Raw genomic sequence first — 26,780 nt, forward strand, 5'->3', positions numbered from 1 at the left:
TTTTAACAAAAAGCCTGTATATAGCCTGCAAAAGCCAGAAACCTGTCAGAGAAGGAAAACTAAAATGTTTTCCACTAAGAAAAGTGGTAAGACTCCACCCTGTCAAAGGCTGAAAACTTACAAGACCCAGAAAAACTAGGCAGTCCTGTCAAGTTCCAGGTGTCACAGATTTCACTGTATTTCTAATTTAATTATGCATAGTCTTAACTCTGACATCTCTTATGTGAAAAGATTATAGAACTGAATAAAAATAACCTTGAATATCTATACAATTTTAGGAAAGAACTGAAAGAAACCAGGAGTTTGATTCCCAGGAGAAGTTGTATATCACTTAAAACTAAAAAAAACCAAACCCACTGCTGTCGAGTTGATTCCGACTCATAGCGACACTATAGCACAGAGTAAAACAGTCCCGTTGGGTTTTGAAGGAGCAGCTGGTGAATTCAAACTCTGACCTTTTGGATAGCAGCCAAGCTCTTAACCACTTTGCCACCAGGGCTGCATATTACTTTAAAGGGGAAAATAATTTAAAGGGGAACATGACTGAGGTTTGTCTAAGTCCCTGGATGGTGCAAGTAGTTAAAAACTGGACTACTAATCAAAGGTTGGCAGTTTAAACCCACCCAGAGATGCCTCAGAAGTAGGCCTGGTGATCTGCTCCCAAAACACCACAGCCTTGAAAACGCTATGAAGCACAGTTCCACTCGGCACACTTGGGGTCACCATGAGTCAGCATCAACTCAGCAATAACTAACAACAACCAAAAGCTTTGTCATTTTTCACCAGCACTTCAAGTACTCCTTTATAGTTCTACTTATGACCTGATCATGTTCGAAGTATATAATAGGGACATCTTTAAGTAAATTGGCACATTACCACCTGATTTACGTGCTAGATAAAGGTTAGTGTACAAAAAAAAAAAAAAAAATACTACATGTACATTTGTTTTTAATTGCTGTTTTTCAGTTTTAAAAACCATGGAAGCAGAGAGCTGGACCAGATGAACTCTTTTTTTTTTTTAATTGTGTTTTAAGTGAAAGTTTACAAATCAAGTCAGTCTCTCATACAAAAACTTACACACACCTTACTATGTACTCCTAGTTGCTCTCCCCCTAATGAGACAGCACACTCTTCCTCTCCACCCTATATTCCCTGTGTCCATTCAGCCAGTTTCTGTCCCCCTCTGCCTTCTCGTCTCCCCTCCAGATGGGAGCTGCCCACATAATCTCATGTGTTTACTTGAGCCAAGGAGCTCACTCCTCACCAGTATCATTTTCATCTTATAGTCCAGTCCAGTCCAGTCCCTGTCTGAAGACTTGGCTTTGGGAATGGTTCCAGTCTTGGGCTAACAGAAGGTCTGGGGACCATGACCTCCCAGGTCTCAGTCTCAGTCAGACCATTCAAGTCTGACCTTCTTACGGGAATCTGAGGTCTGCATCCCACTGTTCTCTTGCTCCATCAGGGATTCTCTGTTGTGTTCCCTTTCAGGGCAGTCATTGGTGGTAGTCGGGCACCGTCTAGTTCTTCTGGTCTCAGACTGATGTAGTCTCTGATTTATGTGGCCCTTTCTGTCTCCTGGCTCATATTTTTTGTGTCTTTGGTGTTCTTCATTCTCCTTTGCTCTAGGTAGGTTGACGCCAATTGATGCTTCTTAGATGGCCGCTTGCTAGCATTTAACACCCCAGCCACCACTTACCAAAGTGGGATGCAGATGTTTTCTTAATACTTGTTGTTATGCCAATTGACCTAGATGTTCCCTGAAACCATGGTCCCCAGACCCCGGCTGCTGCTACTCTGGCCTTTGAAGCATTGGGTTATATTCAGGAAACTTCTTTGCTTTTGGTGTATGGACCAGATGAACTCTTAAAGGCCCTATCAATTTTTCGGTTCTATGAGAATGTTCCTTCTAAGAGGCTTTTATTATCTTAGAGCAGCAATTAACTGGATGGCATAGAACACACATAGAGTTCTGTATATAAAACTGAGGTTAAATCAACGTGCAAATGGTGTTACAGAATAGTAAACGATTTCATTCTTAGAATAAAATACTATAGACACTTTTACTTTTTTTTTTAAATATTTGAGCAGCACTACTTTGTTCTTTTAAATTTTCATGATTCTTCAACCAGATATATCACCTGCTTTCGTTTTTTATATTTCCCTGTAGTAATTATCCATATCTTCATATAGCTATTATTTGTCTGACATCATAGTCTACATGTGATTTTATAATCCTGTTTTACTTACCATACCCGCATATATATATTTATATTGCTATAGTCTCCATATTTTTAATTTTGTAATTCCTTAATATTCTACAGTTGCTATGAAAGTATACTTATTTTGCTCATTGTAGGAACCTTTTTTTTTTTTTTTTTTAAACTTGTCTCTTAGTGTGTCCAGGTTGATAATAACTAGTTACACCTTTCACTTTAAAGTTTATACAACCTTTACATGAATAAGGTTGCCACTCAACCTGTGTCTGTCTGACACAGCTAGTTAAAAAGTGGACCATTTCTATCAGCTGTTTGTTTCCTCTGTAGAACACTCAGTGTGACCAGCTCCTTGTTTTATTCTGCACTGGCTACCTCTCTCTCTCTCACACACACCAGTTACATGGATAAATTGTATAATATGTGAATTATATCTCAGTAAAGCTATTAAAAAATCTTTCCTAAATTATTTCCTTTGAGTGATTTACCAAAGACGTTTACTGGTTAATCTGGTACTGCATAGTCTAATAGAAGTTTCTACAGTGATGGAAATGCTCTGTGTTCCAGCTGTCTAATACAGCAGTCACTAGCCACATGTGGTTATTGAGCACTCAAAATATAAGTAGTGTGACTGAGGAACTGAATATGTAATTTTAGTTAATTTAAACAGTCACATGTGACTATTGGCCTGTATACTGAAGGACAGAGATATGGAAGACTGCCATGTATATCTGTGCTGACCATGTTTTCTGAATCCAAATTCAGGGCATATGATGAGACAGTGGGAGAACAGATATTAAATTAACTTGGTAGGCTATTTGAAATTTGACATACTCCACGAGGTATTATGTATGTAGGTAAAATACATGTGTAAGTTAAATTCTTTTTTTTTCCTTCACTTAACCTAACACATTATGACCTCAAATAAGTTTTTTAAATACTTATTTTGCATGATGCTCATTTGCTAAAGACTGTTTAAAATTTGCTTTAAGTTTCTTTGACTTTTTTCCTGCATCCCCAAATAGATAATCATCAGCAAATTAATTCTGTCTCTCTCTTTTTTTATTTTGTGAAAATACATAGTTTTTAGACATAATGATCAGTGACATTGGTTAAATTCTTCACATTGTGTCAACATTCTCTTATTTCTGTTCTAGTCATTTCACCTCCATTTACTTAGCCTCCTGCCTCACACTTCACCCGCAAACTTCTCATCTATGTTTTAAAATAGCTGTTGGCTCTTACACAGATTTTTTTTTTTAAGGTAAAGCAGTATTTAAGGGTGACAATCTTTACTCCTTGGGCTAAACTGTTACTTAGTTTAAAGGTAACTTCGGGGATAGTTTCAATTCAAGGTTTGAAGGGCAACGTAGGGCCATAGTCTCAGGGACTCCTCCAACCTCAATAGATCCAGTAAGTCTGGATTGTTTTTATCAGGATTCGTCTATTGTGTTCCTGATCACAGTGTTCAGTAGTGGTAGCCCAATACCATCCAGTTCTTCTGATGGAGAAGCCCGTGGTTCACGTAGACAGTTAGTCCTGTAGTTCAGTTCCTTCTCTCATTCTTGGGTTTTGCTGAAAGTTTCCTGATGGGGGAGATTGGGTTATTGGCAAAATTGTGGAGAGCTACACACATTCAAAGTGCATGGTAGGGTGCCACTGCCTGTTTTCTACTTCCGTCAAAATCTCACAAGCAAGAGATTTAATTTTAATGCAGTGCTTATGCTGCCCTGGTTTCTGTTGGCTATGACTGAACCACTTAGAAACCAGTTCAAATACAGTATAATAAACAAGCAAGCAAATAAATGTGGATTTGATTCCTTTTTTTTTTTTTCTGTTAGTTAACAGCTGTGCAACTTGAATCTCCCTGAGACTATGTTTCTCGTATCTAAAATTGGTATGATAATACCCACCCCATAGAGGATTAGATGAGATATAATGCATATATAAAGTACCTGGCATGGTGTCTACCCCATAATAAGTACTCAGCAAGTGTTAGTTCCTTCGCTTGTGTTGTTTACTGTTAAATCCCTGTGTTAGAAAAAACAGTCGCAAAAGGAATATCGAACCACTGATTGTGTCATAGAAAGAATCATAAAATGTTAACAGTGGAGAAGCTAGTAGAGACTCTTTCCTATAGGACACATGCAGAGTTCATTATGAAGTTGGACAATGAGAAAGCAGAAAACAAGAGTGGGTCATAATTTATTCATTTTTTTCAACAAACTTAAATTGAACCCAAAATATGTGATACGGTTTAAAGAATTGAAAGGCATGTCTCTGCCCTCACCCTTCCCTTCGTAGTCTAAAGGGAAAATATGGATAAGTAAACAATTATAAATTCCATATAGAGATAAATATACTGTATGTATGTACAGGATAGAGGATAGGTACTAAACCCAGACTGACAGAATCCAGACAAGTTTTCTGGAAAATGAGAGACCGGAGCTGTATATTGAAGGATAAAGTCTTAGTCAGGGTTCTCTAGAGAAATTGAACCAGTGAGATATACGTATACATATATGTACAGAGATTTACTTCAAGGGATTGGCTCATGAGATTCTGGGGGCTAGTAAGTTCAAAACCCATAGGTCTGGGGATAAGCATCTGAAGAATCCTGCTGGCTCATGAGATTATGGTAGAGCTGGCAAGTCTAAAATCCATAGGTGAGGCTGTAGGCTGGAGACTTCTTGCATTCTAAACCGTAGGTCAGGCAATGGGAAGAGTGCAGAGTGGAGAGAGAACAAGTTCTGCCATGATATCTATTTATAGTCTGGAGATAGACCATAACTTAATGAAACTCCCCTTTTAACTGATTACATTACATTAGTTTACGTTATACGATAGCAACTACTCTGATGTTTGGCCAAAACACTGGGAGCCAGAGCCTAGCCAGACTGACACATAAAACTAACCATTATGGATTAATAGAGACATCAGGTAGAGATGTGAGCAGTGGATACCCACAGTGAGGAAACTGCATGAGCTTCCTGTCCAGAGGTGAGAGAACATGTCTGGAGCATGTGGTGTATGCACAGTGAACTAAAGGTGATAAGGTGGGAGACATAGACAGAAGCTAGCTCATGAAGGGTCTTTATTGCCATAAAGAATAATTTCACTGCATTATGAAGGCAGTGGGGAACCACTGAAGGTGGGTGACATGAACTCATGTGTGTTTTAGAACCTGACCGAAAGGAAAACTGAACAGGTAAGAACTGAGAAGTGCCCACTGGATTTTTCTAAGAGATCATTGGTGATCTTAGAAGAAGTAGTTTAGAAGGCAGAGGATTGTACTGTGGATTGGACGTGAAGAAGTAAAGACAGTGAGTAGAAAAAATCAGGAAGAAACTTTTAATCACTTTATTGAGGTATAATCTACGTATCAAACAATCCACCCATTCAAATTGTAAAATTTGTTAGGTTTTGTAATAGATTCACAGACTTGTGCAGGCATCACCACAATCTAACGTAGAACATTTTCATCACTAAAAGAGACCCTGTACCCATTAGGGGCACCCTGGTGGTGTAGAGGTTAGGAGCTACGGCTGCTAACCAAAAGGTCAGCAGTTCAAATCCACCAGGTGTTCCTTGGAAACCCTACGGGATAGTTCTACCCCATAATATAGGGTCTCTATGAGTCAAAATCAACTTGATGGCAACGGGTTTCGTTTTTGGTTTTATACCTATTAGCAGTCACTTTAAGGAATTTGTATGTATATTTTTAATGAGTAGGCATTTGAATGTTTCTGTGTTAATCGCAAAGATCTCAAAAAGAGGGAAACATGTCAAACATACAGGAGAGAACATTTATTAGATTACCAAGCTGTATGAGGAAGTGGAAAGGTACAAAATCCAGAGCACAGATAGAGATGAGCACAGGACAGGAGAGAAGAAGACTGCCCCATCTGAGACTGGACTGCAAAAGATTAGGTGGGGATTGGTCTAAGTAAACATGCATGAATGAGGTGAAAAGGCAACAAGATTGTCTTTATGAGGGTTTGTACTGAGAATGAGATATTTTTGGAAATAGCTAACACAATGGTGGGCGCTTAATAGATGCTCAGTAATTATTTCCTTTCCATGTTGTCTTTCTCTGTTGTCAACAGCAGGAGAGTAGGTACAGAAAAAAAGTTAAACAGAGAAGGTACAGATACATTTTTATATAGAGGTTGGATTTTGTCATGGGGTTATGGTAGAAAGTACTAAAAAAAAAAAATGATTAAAGTTGGAAGAGTGGTTGATGAAATTGTTAAGGGGGTGTGATTGAAATGATAAATGTGGATATAGGCTGGATCAAGGAAGGCAGGAAGGGGCTGATATACTGGGAGAATTCATTCTCTCATTCATCCATTCAGAAAATACTTGTTTTGCTCAAGGTGGTAAAATACACAGATGAGCAAAGACAGACAAATTCCGTTCAGTCACAGAGCCCACATACTAACAGGACACACAGAAATAAACAATAAAGAACAATTTCAGCTAGTGATAAGTGCTGTGAAGAACATAGGGGGATTCATTGATTGCAGAGAGGATCATGGACTTTCCTTCTCCTCATAAACGCTTTCTCCTTCAAAACTTTAGGACTGGGGCAAAGCTATACAAGGAGATGAAGGAGGCAGCTCCCACTGCCCTACCCCTGGCCAAGTCCATGGCTATAATCCCGAGGCTGAGTGCAGTTTCCAATTCAAGTCTGGTCACAAGCCTCCTGCCAGTTGTAAAGCTTTCACAGTTGCCATCCCTTAATTTACTCCCCAGCCCCACCTCCAGGCCACACCTATCTTTTCTTCAGAATTCTATACCTCTGAGGTGCGTTAGGAAACCCTGGTGGTACAGTGGTTAAGAGCTATGGCTGCTAACCAAAAGGTCGGCAGTTCAAATCCACCAGACGCTCTTTGGAAACTCTATGGGGCAGTTCTGTTGTGTCCTGTAGGGTTGCTGTGAGTCAGAATCAACTCAACTGCATCAAATTTGCTTTTTTTTTTTTTCAAGGCACTTTAAAGCGCAGTGGTTAAGTGTTGGCTGCTAAGTGAAAGGTCAGTGGTTTGAATCAACCACCTGCTCCATGGGAGAAAAATGGGGCAGTCTGCTTCCATAAAGATTACAGCTTGGAATTCCTATAGGGCAGCTCTCCTCTGTCCTGTGTAGGGTCATCACGAGTTGGGATCAATTCGATGGCAATGGCTTTGGTTTGGTTTTGGAAGGCACTTTAACATCACTAATATTAGTATATTTGTACATCCACTTATTTTAAAGCATTCTCTCTTCAAAATCACAATAATGATACCATAGATTTGTATCTTTTTAGTATTAAAAGGAGACTAGACTTATGTCTATTCATTAGCTATCCTTTTTCTTATTTCTGTTCACCACCGCACAGTTACTTCACTTTGGAACATGTGTATGTTCGCACAGTCATGCGCGGAGGCAAGTTGCCTACATACAGATCATACATTCACCTACTACTTGGCAAAAGCTCCATTCCTCTTGGGAAAGTTTCTGTTCTAGAGTGAATTTTTTCACCTCTGAATGGTTAATGCATATGGTATGGTAAGTGATCATAAAAATAAACTCTCTATAAAAAGAGCACTAAACGAAAGAAATAATAACCAGAAGAGGAAGAAGAGTAATGAGAAAAACAGCCTGCAGCACGTTAAACTTTTATGTTGTTTTTAATTTTTAGAAAGCATCTGTGTTATCAGTATACAACTATGTCTGCATTTACATATAAAAAAATATATAGCACACACCAAAAAGAATTATTTCAGGCAAATACGCTAATCTTTTTTCAAATATGTGTGACCCCATAAACAGCTAAAGATAAGATACTCTTATCTTTAGCTGTTTATACTAACAAGTCTCTTTACTCCTTTTTATTTCTCTGTCTCTTTGGTACTCTCTCTGATCTTTATCAAAGAATGGTAATTTTGATACTCTTCTCTCTGCCTTTACCATTTTTAATGTCTCTGTTTTCCCTAGCATTACATATATTCTTCTAGAGACAAGGAATAAATATATAAAAATTGGTCATTTTCTGATCATTTGGCTGTATTTGGTTTGGCTCATTCAATTTTTTTTCCTTCAAATATAGCTTTATCAACCATTAAAAAATAAAAACCAAGGAAATAAATTTTAAAAAGAGAGAAAAATTAGGATAATTGAACTTAGGGTTGGATATGAGTAAGCATAATAAATATTTTTCATTAGGAAAAAAACTCGTAAAAATCCCAATTGGCATAATAAATATATGATGGATTCAATATTTATTTTACAGATTAATTTTCCTTTCTAAAAGATCTGGCATAAATATTTTCCTTAAATAATTTAAAAAATATATTTAGAGTATAATTGTATTTACAGACATGGTTTCTAGAACAATTCTATATCCTTACACATCTAGAACATTTACCTGTTGCTTCCCATATAAATGGTATTTTATACATCTCAACTATGAAACACTATTGGTGTTTAGTTGGCAAAAACTCGAAAGTTTAAATACACATATACACACACGTTGTTGTTGTTGTTGTTAGGTGTCCTCAAGCCGGTTCCGACTCATAGTGACCCAATGTATAAAAGAACTAAACACCGCCTGGTCCTGAGCCATCCTCACAGTCGTTGTTGTGTTTGAGCTCATTGTTGCAGCCACTGTGTCAGTCCATCTCCTTGAGGGTCTTCCTCTTTTTCGCTGACCCTCTACTTCACCAAGCACGATGTCCTCCTCTAGGGACTGGTCCCTCCTGATCACACATCCAAAGTCTGTGAGATGAAATTATTGTGTTCTCTTGTTTATATTTTTCTTGTTTCTCTTCTCCGGGTATCACTTCTCACTTCTTGTTACTATGTCCTGTGCCTGCCTTTTGAGCACCCCTCATTCTGCTCCACACTTTACTGTTTCTAAGATGAAATAGCCTGAAAAACCAAATAATTAGATTTAATAAAACTAAATTAAAGGTGAAGTAAATAAGTTTTGATTACTTTATTGATATGAAAACTACAGTAATAAAGATAGTGTGTTTTAGAAAAGGAAACAGCAGTTCAATGGAACAGAATAGAGCTTCCAGAAATAGGCATATTACATATGGGAATGTAAATATATGACAAAGGTGGTATTTTAAATCACTAGCAAAAAGATATCTTGTTCAACATGTGATATTAGGACAGCTGGCTGATTGTTTAGAATATAAATTAACTTAGATCCCTGTTTCATACTTTAAAACCACAATACCAAACCGGTTGCCAGCAAGTCAGTTCCGGGTCATGGTGACCCCATGAGTGTGTCGCAGTAGAACTGTGCTCCATAGGATCTTCAGTGGCTGATACTTCAAGTGTACACAGCCAGGACTTTATTCTGAGGTCAAGAGTGTTAACTGTTTGTACTACCCACGGACTCCATCTCACACGTAAAAGTGAAAGAAACTCCGAATTAATTAAAAAAATTTTTTTTTTAAGATTATATAAACATAAAAAGTGTAACTGCAGAACTTAGAAGGAAATACAGGTAAAAAGTTTTATAATCTTGGAATAGGGAAAGCCTTTGTAAGCTTAACATCAAAACCCAAAATCATTAAGAAAATTGGTAGATTTGGCTAGATAAAAACTGAAGTTTCTGTACATCCAAGAAAACAACACATAACGCAGTACAGGAATAGATAATTCACAAAAGATGAAATGCGAACTACATATGAAAAGTAATTCATCCTCTCCGGTAATCAGTGATGGAGCCCTGGTGTTAAAATGGTTAAGGGCTCGGCTGCTAGCCCAAAGGTCGACAGTTCAAATCCACCAGCTGCTCCTTGGAAACCCTGTGGGGCATTTCTAATCTCTCCTTTCGGGTCACTGTGATTCGAAATTGACTTGACAGCAACAGGTTTAGTAATCAATGAAATTCGACTTAAAGTGTGACAGCATTTTTGCCTGTTAGATTATCTCAGGAAAAAAATGAAATTCCTAGTATTGGTGAGGGTATGAGAAAAGAGACACTGTCATGCATTAGGTGAGAATAAAGATAGGTTGAATCTTTCTGGCAATCTTTAAATGTTCATGTCATTTACCAAGGACTTTATCAAAAAAGAATAATTGTGCAAGAGTGCCAACAAGTGTTTCTATTGTATAGTTGTTCATAGAGGGCTGTGGTAGTTCAGTGGTAGAATTCTCATCTTCCGTGCAAGAGATTCGATTCCCAGCTCATGCATCTCATACACAGCCACCTTCAGGCTGTCATTGGAGGCTTGCATGTTGCTGTAATGCTGAACAGGTTTCCATGGAGCTTCCAGACTAAGACATCTAGGAAAAAAGGCCTGGTAACCTACTTCCAAAAATCAGCCAGTGAAAACCCTGTGGATCACAACGGTGCAGTCCTGTTGTGCATGAGGTCACTGTGAGTCGGGCCAACTCGATGGCAGCTAACAACAAAAGGAGTTGTTCATAATAGAAAAATAACGGCAACATAAATGGCCAGCAATAGAGAAATGGGTAAATAAACAGTGTTGGTAAATCCATACAGTGGAATACTCTACATTGTCAAAAATATTGCCATAGATCTGTATGTATTGTCGTGGAAATATGTTTTGTCATGTTAAAGTGATAACAAATCATATTAAGAAACATAAAATACATATTTTCTATGTGTATACATGCATAAGGAAAAGTCTGGAATTATAGACACCAAAATGCTTATGGTCTCTAGATGATGACATCATGGAATTCTTTAATTTGCTAGTTTCCTGTATACTGAAGATTGTTTCTCTTTAAAATCAGAAAGAGGAGAAAACAACCCACAAGTGTCTTTCCATTTTGAGGGGGAAAAATGTGTGTTTGAAAATCTGAACAAGTAGTATGACTTCAGTATTGGCTATTCAGAGGGCTTTTGGACTACTTTCTGGTCTTTGGTCACGTTTTCAACATTCAAGGCTGCCAGAGTCATGACTTTATAATAACTTCCATGTAACTTTGACAGGGATTAAGGAATTTACAAGTTGTCTTTTATCTCAGAAGTCAGAACAGCTTCAATCTCTTAATTTGTTTTTATGTAACCCACAAAGCTGTATTTTTTTTTCATACTTTTTAGCACTTTGATTTTATTTTCTTCATTTCCCCTTCATATATGAGGAGGATGAGAATGATTATTTCTGCTTTGATATGAAATGTTAGCTATATCACTTGTAATTATAGTTCTTGTCATCATTTTCTAAAATGGCCTAAGATTAGTGAACTCTGGATCTCTGGGTTCACTGCTTTACTCTGTGTGTGTGTGAAATAAATAGTTATACATTCAAAAACCAAACCCTTTGCAGTAGAGTCGATTCTAACTCATAGCGACCCTACAGGACAGAGTAGAACTGCCCCGTAGCGTTTATAAGGAGCTGAGCTCTTAACCATTGTGCCATGCTCTGGACTCTAAAATTTTATTTAGCAAAGCAATGCATGTTAACTTTAAAAAATTCATATAACAGCAAAGTATATGAACGATGGAAGACCCCTGTCCCCAAATTTGCTCTGTTAACTAATTGGCCAGTACCCTTTAACTTGAAAGGTGCTGGGCTTGAAATTCCACCGTTAGAAATGGTTGGTACAAATATTTGGTTACAAATTTTTTTTTTTTTTTTTTGGTAACGCAACAACCCTTTCCAACTGTTCGGCTGTCTCTGACAGGATTCGATAATGGGTTTGTGGAAAGCACAGAGGCAGCAGGGTCCGGACAGCCGTTGGCAGTGAGCCCAAGGGAGGGTCTTGAGCTGCGCCTGTTGTTGAGGGAAGGGCAGAAGGTTCAGAGGCTGAAGGACGTACTTCCGCTAGATGTTGCCGAGGAGCAGCAGTAACGGGACAGTATTGTCTGTGCTTTTCACCTTGCACCTTGCCATAAATACTCTATTTCTTCTAGAAACATCATTTTCTCCTTTCCAAGTTAATACAGTGTTATTTTGTGTTTATGTGAGTTCAGAAAATAACTGACGTTATTACTTTCCTTTTGAAAATGGAACTCAGCTGTATTTACTTACATGGATGGGAGATAGGGGAGGGAGAGCCGTGATATTGCCCAGTTTAAAGAGTTATATACAATGGGTCTCATAACATGAAAATAAAACCTGAAAAATCTCCCTAAGTTGTGTTTAGTGTCAGTGGCTGGTTTTCCCTCTTCCAAATTTATCCTTCCAAATGCTGTGTTAGCAGCGCATAATCACTCTGAGAAGGTCTGTTTTCCAAAAGCAGCAGCAGTGTTTAAGTTTACATGACCCCGGTTTCATGACAGCAGTAGCAAATCAGATATCTTATCCAAGGAAAAGCATTTTTGGCTTAGAATTCAGTCACTCTCATGGTGGGAGTCAACAGCTTATTTCAGCTCCAACACTGCTGCAGAACCCTGGCTGCAGTGAATCTTTCAGACAGTATAAACACAATTGGTATTTATAGCATTGTTAACATTTGTTAAATAGTTGGGGGAGTGGTCTGTATGCCTGCTTTAAGCAGGTGGGACAGGAATCTTTGTTGTGACTGCAGTAGGATTTAAGAGTAGGGCCACATGATTACAATGGTTGTAACAGTATAGTAAATTAGAAGTGTTGAATACAATAAGTTAAGATTTCATGCAGCCGTAATTCAAAGTGTTATGGAAACAATCCTGAAGCATCTCTGGCCAGAAGTATGTTACACAGATGGCATATTTGACACAGTACAGGGCAGGAACTGTACAATGAACAGCCAAATAAAGGGTGAGGATTAGTCAAGTTTTAATTGAAAACCTACATTTAAAAAATACCATAACATTATGCCAGACTTTCTCGTATATCAAAACCACAATAGTCAGAGAGTTTCCCTTAAACAATTAAATGAGTATCAAAGTTGTCAGTAAAGCTAATCTTTGTATTTTGCTAGTTGTTATGCCTATTGCAGACCTTGTAGTTAATTGTTGTGTTCCGCTGTGAAGACAATTCTGATTCATAGCAACCCTACATGACAGAGTAGAACTGCCCCATAGGATTTCCAAGGCTGTAATCTTTACAGAAGCAGACTGCCACCTCTTTCTCCTGCAGAGCGGCTGGTGGGTTCCAACCACTGACCTTTTGGTTAGCAGCTGAGTGCTTAACTATTGCACCACCAGGACTCCTCTCTTAAATAGTTGTAGCTAAATTATACATCCAAGGACATAAAGCAGGGTATTATTTTTTTATTTGTTTTCCCCTGTCAGCTACCTAGGAGCCCTGGCAGTGCAGTGGTTAAGAGTTTAGCTGCTAACCGAAAGGTAGGCAGTTCACATCCACCAGCCACTCCTTGGAAACCCTTTGGGGTCACTGTGAGTCAGAGTGACTCGGCAGGAACGGATTTAGGTTTTTGTTAGATTTCAGCTACCCAAGGAACCATGAGTCATTCTGTTATGCTGATGACTTCTGTCATGAACCTCTGCTCCCTTCAGGTATCATCTTCCTTTTAAATGGGGAGTGCATAGAGTCACCCCAAATCAAGGGGCTCAATTTTGTTCTCTAAATTTTAAATTCAATTTAAGCCTCTGGAAAGTTTAAGGTGAAGAAGATTACTTAGACTTGAAAGATACATGTAAAATTATTTGCAGGTATGAAAATTTCTAAATGCTTAGAATGGCAACTTTGTTTTTATTTCTAACAAAGATAAGGAAGTTTACTTAGAATGGCAGTGCAGTGGTTAAGAACTTGGCTGCTGACCAAAAGGTCGGCAGTTCAAATTCACCAGCTGCTCCTTGGAAACCCTATGGGGCAGTTCTACTCTGTCCTATAGGGTCCCTGTGAGTCGGAATCAACTCAATGGCAGCAGGTCTGTTTTTTTGTTTTCATTATTGGTGCAAAGAAGCAACTGAAATTCTGTATTCTGCAATTTGAAACACTTGAGTCAAATGCATATTTTTTAAATGTTAATAAATGAAACCATGTTAGAATAGTAAATTTGTTCTTACCTCTTTTTCTCCCTGATAGTGTTGTATAATTGAAATATGTATGTGTGTATATGTGGGCACACGCATTGCACACGCACACCTTGTATTTCAGGCTATTAAGTTCCATGAGGTCAAGTATCGTGTCATCTAATTCCTCACTGCACCTCATTTCTGTGTTTTACACAGTAATTGCTCACAAATATTTTTAGAAAAATAGACCAAGTGATTCCAAACAAATGAGTGACTGATCAGATGACTGCTTCTTTCCATGGGATAGTTTAAACATGTTTTTCCGCTCCTGAGAAATAACCTTTTGAATGCAGTGAATTAACTCTCCTGTTATTTCATATTTCTGTTTTTTGTCTTTAAGAACTTTTCACCATGTTTTCACTACATTTGCCTCTTAGCATTGGCAACCTCTTTGAAGCAGCATTCCACTTATTTTTCTAGGCAGCCTGCTTTATCTACTTATTTCCAGTAGCCAGAGATGGAGGTGTTTTGAATGAGCACATCAATGTTCTAGACAGAGATACTGTTTGAAATTATCCATGAACACGGTGCCGCCAAACATTACTGAGTGACGTTTGTTTCTGCTGGTTGTGTCTGCTCTGACTAGCTGGTTTCTTTCAGATTGGCAGCGGGGATTATGCTGTGGTAGATGGACAGCTATAAGACTGGAGACTGTAGTGAGGCTGGCCTGGGCCTCCATTAATATGCCTGGAATGTATGGGCTTAGTTACAAGACACTAATGGGAAAATCTCTGTGTATTTTTACAAATTGTAATTACTTTATGTTTTACCTTAGTAACTTCCATAACATGGTTTGAGTAGATAATGTCAGTAAAATACTCCTTTCCCCACATAATTTTTGTCCTCCTATGATTGATCACTGCATTTTTATGTTTTAAATAAGTTTTACTTTATTTAGCGAGCTGCTGTTTCTCTTTGCTCTTTAAGCACTCCATACCACCATGACAGAAGTCCCTGGGTAGTACAGATTGTTAATATACTCAACTGTTAACCAAGAGGTTGGCAGTTGGAGTCTACCCAAAGGCACCTCAGAAGAAAGGCCTGCCTATCTACTTCTCAAAAATCATGGAAAACCCTATGGAGCACAGTTCTACTCTGACACACATGGGGTCACCATGAGTCAGAATTGACTCGATAACAGCTGGTTACCATCATGACATGTATACACTTCCAGATACCTGAGGCATCTTCAGTGCCTTTTGGAGAAAAATATTTTTACTTACAAAATTGATACACCTTCCTAAATATTTAGCTAATATTAAATGGTGTAAAAATATTGCTAAAACTAATAGCTCCATGGAAGTCACATAGAAATAAGTTAGGAAGTAAACTCAAGATAACAAAATTAATGCTGTAGCAAGGTCAACTGGTGTCACTGTTTTTGGACAACTTATCAGCTGGAGTTATTCTTAGATGATTAAAAAAATATTTTGGAATACTATGTTAATATTAAAATTATACTAAATCATAGAGCTATATCATATATTGGCAGATTTTTATTTATTTATTTTTAGTTTTAGATTTTTTCAAATGGAAATATCTTTTTTGTTTTTCTTTGTATTAAAAGTAATAAACATTTTTTTGTAAGATGTCAAACAATATAAAAGTGGGAAAAGTATAAATTTTTATTCTGCAGATCTTCTCGTCCTCTCCCACCAGGAATAACTGCTGATAGTAGTAATGTTCTCCTAGCCTGTACATGTGTTTATTCATGCCCGTGTGTAGGTGTGCTCACAGGGTGTATGTAAGTACATATATATATGTTTGTTGTTGTTGTTAGGCGCCAGCTAGTAGATTCCAACTTGTAGCAACCCCATGTGACAGAGTAAAACTGCCCACAGTGTTTTCTTGGCTGTAGTCTTTACAGAAGCAGATCATCAGGCCTTTCTCCTGTGGAGCCCCTGGCTGGGTTCCAATCACCAACCTTAGACTAGTTTCCAGTATATGGTAGACTAGTTTCCAGTATATCGTAGACTAGTTTCCATGTCAAATACATTCAGCTCAACTCAGTCATCTTAATGGCTGCATAGTATTCCATTACCATAGTTTATTTAACCAGTTTTCTATTTTGATAGCCAATTAGTCCCCCATGCCAGTTTTTACTGTTACAAAGAGTGCCATAATAACCATCTTTGTACCTAAATCTTTCCCTGTTTATCTGATTCTTTTCATATGAAAATTTGCAGAAAGGGAATTAATAGTTCAATCTCTGTTTGAAAACAAAAAATTTACTCTTGTCTACATTCTCAGATGTTTTTGTCCGTGTCTAATTTCCCGAAATTAAGAAAAAAAAAGTTACGGCTTTGTAAGCCCAAAGATATGTAGAATCACTTCTGTTCAACATGATTTGTTTCTTTACCATATTCCTCTTCTATCTGGATTATTTTGTATGTTTTGCTGATTAAATGGCCTCTGATCTACATTTTGAACATTTCTCTAATTGAGTTTTAAATATTCGAATTGCAGCATTTTGTTCTGTTGTACATAGGGTTCCTATGAGTTGGAACGAACTAGATGGCACCTAACAACAACAACAGTTGCTAGTGTATCTATTACTTTTTTTTTTTTTTTTTTTTTAGCTAAAAGACATTTGCATTTATGCTTTACACAGTTTGAATTCTATATCTATTTTTATTTCTGGAATATTTTGAATATTTATATTTTGATCTTAAAAGATTAGTTTTAAATAATTTCAGTTAGGTTCATTATGCTGTTTTTTAGAGTTTGTGAATTTATTGCTCTAACCACTAAGCAGTAACCCTGAATTTTTTTCCCCTTATGTTAGTTAAACGGGTCTCTCCAGTCTCTGTCAGGCCAGTAAGTCTGGTCTTTCTTTTTTAGTTAGAATTTTTGTTCTACATTTTTCTCCAGCTCTGTCAGGGACCCTTTACTGTGATCCCTGTCAGAGCAGTCAGTGATGGTAGCCGGGCACCATCTAGTTGTCCTGGATTCAGTCTGTTGGAGGCTGTGGTAGTTGTGGTTTGTTGGTCCTTTGAACTAATCTTTCCCAAGTAGTAACTTGACTGAAGTACTCTTTTTACTTGCTGATTTCAAAGCTAGATTTTAACATTAGCCCCAAAGGACACTGAGGCTGGTCAAATAGTAGCTTTGGGTGGAGACTTGTCAAATATCCAGCAACTTGTTCTCCACTTTTAAGTTCAAATGTGTGAAGGGAAAATGAAATACTGGCACAAGTAATGATATGGTGTGTAACAGATTAGAAATTACTGGATGGCCTCAATGTGACTCTTTAAATATTGAAGTGACTTGATTTTGAAATCCAAAATATGAAGGCTTGTTTGGATTCTAAACATCTCTTGGTAAAAGGGTAGACTAGAGTCTTAAGACAGTCTTCTCGTACTTAATTTTAAAAATATATTAATATATTAATTTCATTATAATAGATTAATAAATAGTACAATTATTCTTAATTTTTTTTCTAGTCCTCTAGTTCAATTATATAGTGCATTTAGATGTAAATATGTAGGAGATAAAATGTAATTTCAGAGTTGTGAGCTTAAAAAAGGCACATACATATGTTGTCAGAGACCTAAATGTAAAACCTGAAACTATAAAGACCATAGAAATAAAAAAAAATAAGGGCAAACCCAGGGGCCCTGAGTTATGACATGAATAGACTATCAGATATAACTAAAAATGCATAATTTTAATTGTATCCATATGTTTAAGTTATTTCACCACCCCACCACCCTGCATCTTAAAATTTTACAACATTTATGCATGGTTTCTAAGTGTTGTACTGAGTTCATTTGTTTCCTCAGTTAAATTAAAAAGCCTAGTTCAGAGAGACTAAAATAGTCTTTGTTAAATTGATGGTAAATACTACATTGTCACTAAGCCAAGTCTCTTTTGCTTTAATATTCTTTTTTCTCTCTTTGTTTCTTTCTTCCTTTCATTCTAACTAGTGTGTGTATCTATATATTCTTTATATATATTCTGTCTCTTTTTCTATATATAGCTATAAAATTATACAAGTAGGTAATAGTTATCATAGAAAACACAGCTTGTTGACAATCTCTTCATAATATTTCCATTTGGAAATCCAATCCACTAATAAATCCTCTAGGTAATATTGAGAATGCTGTTTATAAAATATAAATATGTGGTTTTATTGGAATGTCCTTAAGTATTTGCATGGTTTTTTTTTTTTTTTTTTTTTTTAATTACTATACATATGTTTCAACATCCGAAATGATGCCTGCTGAATTCAGGTTTTATTATAGAAAGTAGTAACAGGCTGTTTACAGAAATAATTGGGAACTGGTGAATAATAATATTAAATAATAAAGCACACTTTTTAGTAGAAATGTTTAATAAAATGTTTTATTCAATACTAGGCTGTTCTGTAATAGTATATGTCTTAGCTATATCCCTGCTGAATTAAGTTGACATAGATGGATATTCATCTAATAAATATTTATTGAGCACCTACTATGTGCCAGGCCCTAAAAGCACAGAATTACTTGACAACCTCTAATCTCAAGGAGACATATAGTCTAATCGATAAAACCGAAAATTAAACTAGTAATTAGAATATTAGGTGAGTAGACATCCAAAATGGTAAGGAAGAAGTAAAATTATCCCTATTTTTAGGTGATATGATCTTATACATAGGAAATCTCAGAGATGCCACAAGAAAGCAATTGGAACTAATAGAAAGATTCAGCAAAGTGGCAGGGTATAAGATCAATATACAAAAATCAGTCAGATTCCTCTACACTAATAAAGAGAACTTCAAAAGGAAATCGGGAAAACAGTTGTATTTACAGTAACCCCCCAAGCAATAAATTACTCAGGAATAAATTTTACCAGAGATGTAAAAAACTTACACAAAGAAAACTACAAAACATTGACAAGAAACCAAAAGAGACCTGCATAAATGGAAAAAACATACCATGCTCATGGATAGGAAGATTTGACATTGTAAAAATGTCAGTACTACTCAAATCAATCTATAGATAAAATGCAATGCTGATCCAAATTCCAACAGCATTCTTTAACAGATTGAAAAAAGTAATCAACTTCATATGGAAAGGAGGAAAGAGGCCCTGGATAAGCAAAGCATTACTGAAGAACAAAGTAGGAGGCCTTGCACGTCCCGATCTCAGCCGCTGTAGTCAAAACAACCTGGCACTGGTCCAACAACAGACACATAGATTAATGGAACAGAATTGAGAACCCAGAAGTAAATCCATTCACCTATAGACAGTTGGAGCCCTGGTGGCACAGTGGTTAAGAGCTACGGCTGCTAGCCAAAAGCTCGGCAGTTCAAATCCACCAGCCACTCCTTGGAAGCCCTATGAAACAGTTCTACTCTGTCCTATAGGGTTGCTATGAGTTGGAATCAACTTGACGGCAATGGATTTTGGTTTATGCACAGTTGATCTTTGACAAAGGGTTGAGATCCTTTAAATGGGGAAGAAATAATCTCTTTAACAAATGGTGCTTGCAAAACTGAATATCCATTTGCAGAAAAATGAAACAGGATCTATACCACACACCATACACAAAAACTAACTCAAGATGGGTCAGAGACCTAAATGTAAAACCTGAAACTATAAAGACCATAGAAATAAAAAAAAATAAGGGCAAACCCAGGGGCCCTGAGTTATGACATGAATAGACTATCAGATATAACTAAAAATGCACAAACAGAAGAAGATAAACTAGACAACTGGGAGCTCCTAAAAATAAAATACTTAGCCCATCAAAAGACTTCTCCAAAAGAGTAGAATAAGAACCTACAGACTGGGAAAAAATTTTTGGCAACAATATAGGTGACAAGGGACTAATCTCTAGAAATTGTCGCAAACTTCAACAGCTTAACAACAAAAAGACAAACAATCAACTTAAAAAATGAGCAAAGGATATGAACAGACACTTTACCAAAGAAGAATTCAGGTGGCTAAAAAACACATGAAGAGGTGCTTGCAGTCATTAGCCATTAACCAAAACCCATTGCCGGCAAGTCAATTCTACCATCAAGTTGGTTCCGACTCATAGCAACCCTATGCACAACAGAATGAAACACTGCCCGGTCCTCAGCCAGCCTTACAATCGTTGTTATGCTTAGGCTCATTGTTGCAGCCACTGTGTCAATCCACCTCGTTGAGGGTCTTCCTCTTTTCTGCTGACCCTGTACTCTGCCAAGCATGATGTCCTTCTCCAGGGACTGATCCCTCCTGACAACATGTCCAAAGTATGTAAGACGCAGTTTCACCATCCTTGCCTCTAAGGAGCATTCTGGCCACACTTCTTCCAAGATAGATTTGTTCGTTCTTTTGGCAGTCCGTGGTATATTCAATATTCTTCGCCAACACCACAATTCAAAAGCGTCAACTCTTTTTCGGTCTTCCTTATTCATTGTCCAGCTTTCACATGCATATGATGGGATTGAAAATACCATGGCTTGGGTCAGGCACACCTTAGTCTTCAGGGTGACATCTTTGCTCTTCAACACTTTGAAGAGTTCCTTTGCAGCAGATTTGCCCAATGCAATGCGTCTTTTGATTTCTTGACTGCTGCTTCCATGGCCGTTGATTGTGGGCCCAAGTAAGATGAAATCCTTCACAACTTCAGTCTTTTCTCCGTTTATCATGCTGTCACTCATTGGTCCAGTTGTGAGGATTTTTGTTTTCTTTATGTTGAGGTGTAATCCATAGTGAAGGCTGTGGTCTTTGATCTTCATTAGGAAGTGCTTCAGATCCTCTTCACTTTCAGCAAGTAAGGTTGTGTCATCTGCATAACGCAGGTTGTTAATGAGTCTTCCTCCAATCCTGATGCCCCGTTCTTCTTCATATAGTCCAGCTTCTCGTATTATTTGCTTAGCATACAGACCGAATAGGTATGGTGAAAGAATACAACCCTGATGTACACCTTTCCTGACTTTAAACCAATCAGTATCCCCTTGTTCTGTCCGAACAACTGCCTCTTGATCTATGTAAAGGGTCCTCATGAGCACAATTAAATGTTCTGGAATTCCCATTCTTTGCAGTGTTATCCATAGTTTGTTATGATCCACACAGTTGAATGCCTTTGCATAGTCAGTAAAACACAGGTAAACATCCTTCTGGTATTCTCTGCTTTCAGCCAGGATCCATCTGACATCAGCAATGATATACCTGGTTCCACATCCTCTTCTGAAACCAGCCTGAATTTCTGGCAGTTCCCTGTTGATATACTTCTGCAGCCCTTTTTGAATGATCTTCAGCAAAATTTTGCTTGCACGTGATATTAATGATATTGTTCTATAATTTCCACATTTGATTGGATCACCTTTCTTGGGAATAGTCATAAATATGGATCTGTTCCAGTCAGTTGGCCAGGAAGCTGTCTTCCATATTTCTTGGCATAGACGAGTGAGCACCTCCAGCGCTGCATCTGTTTGTTGAAACATCTCCATTGCTATTCCATCAATTCCTGGAGCCTTGTTTTTCGCCAATGCCTTCTGAGCAGCTTGGACTTCTTCCTTCAGTACCATCGGTTCCTGATCATATGCCACCTCTTGAAATGGTTGAATATCGACTATTTCTTTTTGATATAATGACTCTGTGTGTTCCTTTCATCTTCTTTTGATGCTTCCTGCGTCGTTTAATATTTTCCCCATGGAATCCTTCACTATTGCAACTCGAGGCTTGAATTTTTTCTTCAGTTCTTTCAGCTTGAGAAATGCTAAGCATGTCCTTCCCTTTTGGTTTTCCACCTCCAGCTCTTTGCACATGTCATTATAATACTTTGTCTTCTCGAGAGGCCCTTTGAAATCTTCTGTTCAGCTCTTTTACTTCATCAATTCTTCCTTTTGCTTTAGCTGCTGGATGCTCAAGTGCAAGTTTCAGAGTCTCCTCTGACATCCATCTTGGTCTTTTCTTTCTTTCCTGTCTTTTCTGTGACCTCTTGCTTTTTTCATGGATGATGTCCTTGATGTCATTCCACAACTTGTCTGGTCTTCGGTCACTAGTGTTCAGTGCATCAAATCTGTTCTTCAGATGGTCTCTAAATTCAGGTGGGATATACTCATGGTCATATTTTGGCTCTTGTGGACTTGCTCTGATTTTCTTCAGTTTCAGCATGAACTTGCATATGAGCAATTGATGGTCTGTTCCACAGTTGGCCCCTGGCCTTGTTCTGACTGATGATATTGAGCTTTTCCATCATCTCTTTCCACAGATGTAGTCAACTTGATTTCTGTGTGTTCCATCTGGAGAGGTCCATGTGTATAGTCGCCATTGATGTTGGTGAAAGAAGGTATTTGCAATGAAGAAGTCGTTGGTCTTGCAAAATTCTATCATTCAATCTCTGGCATTGTTTCTATCACCAAGGCCATATTTTCCAACTACTGATCCTTCTCCTTTGTTTCCAACTTTCGCATTCCAATCGCCAATAATTATCAACGCATCTTGTTTGCATGTTCGATCAATTTCAGACTACAGCAGCTGATAAAAATCTTCTATTTCTTCATCTTTGGCCCTAGTGGTTGGTGCATAAATTTGAATAATAGTCGCATTAACTGGTCTTCCTTGTAGGCATATGGATATTATCCTGTCACTGACAGTGTTGTACTTCAGGATAGATCTTGAAATGTTCTTTTTGACGATGAACGCAACACCATTCCTCTTCGAGCTGTCATTCCCAGCATAGTAGACCATATGATTGTCTGATTCAAAATGGCCAATACCAGTCCATTTCAGCTCACCAATGCCTAGAATATCAATGTTTATGCGTTCCATTTCATTTTTGATGATTTCCAATTTTCCTAGATTCATACTTCGTACATTCCAGGTTCCGATTATTAATGGATGTTTGCAGCTGTTTTTTCCCATTTTGAGTCATGCCACATCAGCAAATGAAGGTCCTGAAAGCGTTACTCCATCCACATCATTAAGGTGGACTCTACTTTGAGGAGGCAGCTCTTCCCCAGTCATCTTTTGAGTGCCTTCCAGCCTGGGGGGCTCATCTTCCAGCACTATATCAGACAATATTCCGCTGCTATTCATAAGGTTTTCACTGGCTAATGCTTAATGCTTTTCAGAAGTAGACTGCCGGGTCCTTCTTCCTAGTCTGTCTTAGTCTGGAAGCTCAGCTGAAACGCGTCCTCCATGGGTGACCCTGCTGGCATCTGAATACTGGTGGCATAGCTTCCAGCATCACAGCAACACACAAGCCCCCACAGTACGACAATCTGATAGACACGTGGGGGATTCTACCATTAGAGAGATGCAAATGAAAATTACACTGCCATACCATCTGACCCCAACAATAATGGCACTGATCATAAAAACAGAAAACAAATGCTGCCGAGGTTGTAGGGAGATTGGAACTCTCATACACAGCTGTGGAAATGTAACATGGTATGGTGGAAAAGTATATGGTACTTCTTTATAAAACTAGAAATAGAAATACCATATGATCCAGCAGTCCCACTCCTAGGTGTATATTCTGGAGAAATAAGAGCCTTGACATGAATAGATATATGCACACCCATGTTCACCGCAGCATTATTCACAATAGCAAAAAGATGGCAACAACCTTAGTGTCCATTAACAGATAAATGGATAAACAAACTATGGTACATACACATAATGGAATACTATACATTGGAGAATAACAATCCCCGAAACATCTGAAAACATGGGTAAATCTGAGGGCATTATGTGGAGTGAAATAAGTCAATCACAAAAGGACAAATATATGAGACCACTATTATAAAAAATCAAGAAATGGTTTATACACAGAAAGAAACATTCTTTGATGGTTATCAGGGATGGGAGGGGGAGGGAGGGAAAATCACTAAGTAAATAGTAGACACATATTAACTTTGGTGGAGGGAAAGACAATACACAATATGGGGAATGTCAGCACGGCATGACCAAGGCAAAGGAAAACACAAAGCACAGGCATCACTAGCCTGAGACCAAAACTAGATGGTGCCCGGCTACCACTATGAACTTCTCTGACCAGGATCACAATAGAAGGGCCTGTACAGAAGGGGAGAAAAATGTAGAACGAAATTCAGATTTGTAAAAAAAAAGACCAGACTTACTGGTCTGATAAAGACTAGTGAAACCCCTGAGACTGAAGCCCTTAGACACCCTTCAAATTTGGAACTGATCACACTCCCAGAGATCACCTTTCATCCAAACAGTAGACATGCCTATAAAGTGAACCGTAACACCTGTGAAGAATGTGCACCTCAGAACAATCAACCATACAAGACCAAAAGGGCAGCATTTGCCCAAAAGCAAAGTTCAGAAGGCAGGAAGGGCCAGGAAAGCTGGAAAATAGAAACGGGGAACCCAAGAAGGAAGGGGAGACAGTGCTTACACATTGAGGAGATTATAACCAATATCACAAAACAAGCTGTTGAATGGGAAACTTAAATTGCTCCGTAAACTTTTGCCTAACCACTATAAAATGATCGTATATGTAAGAGCTACAGCAAGCTATGGCTGCTGACCAAAATGTCAGCAGTTTGAACATATATATGTATGTATACTGTACTAACATAACAATATCAAACACTGCCAAGAATTGTTCCAAGTGTCTTATATTATCTCATTTAATCCTCACAACAACCCAGTAAAATACCCACTATTATTATCCTCATTTTTAGAAGAGGAAACTAAGGCACAGATGGTTAAGTAACTTGCCAAGGTCACTCAGCTAATAAGTGATAGAGCTAAGATTTGAACTCTGGCAGTCTGGTTCCAGACTGATGTGGTGTGGCCACATGATAAGGAATTTGAATGGAAAGATTTTAACTGGACAGTTTCTGTAATCAAATTTGCAACTTTAAAATTGATCTCCTTAAAATTCCAGATGTATTCAACCCCTCAGAAAAAAGATGAAGGCAGCTGGCTAAAGCTTATGTTTTTGGTCATTGTAGGATGAAGCCTTACATTAGAAGTAAAAAATAAATAGGTAGTGGCAGGAACACTCTTATTTTTCAATGAATGTGCCTAGCACTTCGCCTAGGTTGAGCCCCCTTTAAGATAACCTATGGCCAAATGTAGGAGCCCCTGCGTGGTGCAAAGGATTAAATGACTTGGTGGCTAACCGAAAGGTTGGAGATTAGAGTCCACACAGGGGCCTCTTGGAAGAAAGGCCAGGCAATCTACTTCCAAACCATAAACCGTTGAAATCCCTGGGGAGCACAGTTCTATTCTGACACACATGGGGTCACCATGGGTCAGAATGGACTCCATGGCAAGTGGTATTACATTTTTATTACCAACAATTCAAAGGTAAGTCAAGTAGTAAAGCATTATTTTTAAGTATTGTACAGCCTCTTTAGATGCCTTGAAGACTTAGAAAGATTATTATCTAATCTATGTGGGATAATACAAATTTTATTCTGTCTTTGAGACAGAATAATTAGACCAGTATAATACATGACTTGAAAAAGCCATTTCCTGAACTGGGAACCATGTATCTGATAAGGGTTTAATATCCAGTATACATAAAGAAGGTCCTACAACTCAACAACAAAAACACAAACAATCCACTTAAAAAATGGTCTCACCCGTTCTGCTTTTTCTCCAACCTGACTGCCCCTTCTCTGTCTTCTTTATTAACTCTTAAGATCTTACCTTATATTTCCTGAGGTTTATCTCTAGGTGTGTGTGTGTGCGTGCTCGTGCACACGCGTGTGTGTCTGTGTGTATCAGAGAGAGAGAGATTGATTTTCTTCCTGGGGCTTAACCAGTGGTTTCAAAAGAGCCCTGAAATCTCTCAGAATTGTCTCAGGGGCTACTGAGAAGGCTTATTATTATTACTTAGTAATGATTATATTTCCTTGTTTGTGATTTATTAATTGCCTGTGGTGCGAAGGTCATGCAGTGCATATAAAAAATTGAAGACGTTTTCTTAGGGATTTAAAAAAAAAAAAAAGATGAATATACTGTCTTATGAATTTGAGGGGTTTTCTTCATCTTTTTCACCAGGGAGTTAAGTTTACTGACTTGAAGGTTGAATTTGGTCTTTATGTCTTTGCGTCCTCCCTCCTCTCACACATACTGTAGCATTTATTAATTTACTCAATTTCGAGATATACCAGTGAACCAGATAACATCCTTGCTCTCCTGGAGCTTATATGTTAGTGGCGGGGAAACAGAGTAATTAAAGATACTGCTAGCACCCGGTGTTCAGTCGTTTCCGGTGCTGAGGGAGTGATGGGAAGTGAGCGTGTGGGCCAGGTATACGGGAGAACCATGGTGGGGGTGCCTCACACAGGGCGCACACACATCCTTCATGAAGGACACGCACACATGTTTCTTATGTCTAGTTAGTCCCTGGTTTAACTGTCTCATGCTTGGATGCAACATGTGGCTTTTACTTTGTTGTTTAGCCACTAGGTTCAAAGAGACTGTCAACAATAACGCTCTTCCTGTGGCAAAAATAATGTAAAACCATGCCATTTCACAGGTGCTGTGTTTCTTTTTTCTCCTGCCACTTCCCAGAATGGAATGGGGCCTAGAATCAAAGCAGCAGTAGGTTTTCTCTATACCTGTAAAAGATTAGCTTTTAGTCATCGGGGATGATGCAAGCAGGAAAACCAAATGTAAGAAAACTGAAATGAAGCCAAAAAGGACAATTTCTGATTGTAATAGCTGGTTTCT

General features: G+C 38.0%; 1 protein-coding gene across 1 annotated transcript in view; it reads left to right on the top strand.

Annotated features, from left to right (window-relative positions):
* LRBA (LPS responsive beige-like anchor protein) overlaps nucleotides 1-26,780 on the top strand; it is a 769,624-nt gene that overhangs the window by 688,069 nt on the left and 54,775 nt on the right. The window lies entirely within an intron of this gene.

Source organism: Elephas maximus, chromosome 13 (genome assembly GCF_024166365.1).
Source record: "Elephas maximus indicus isolate mEleMax1 chromosome 13, mEleMax1 primary haplotype, whole genome shotgun sequence".
Classification (NCBI taxonomy): domain Eukaryota; kingdom Metazoa; phylum Chordata; class Mammalia; order Proboscidea; family Elephantidae; genus Elephas; species Elephas maximus.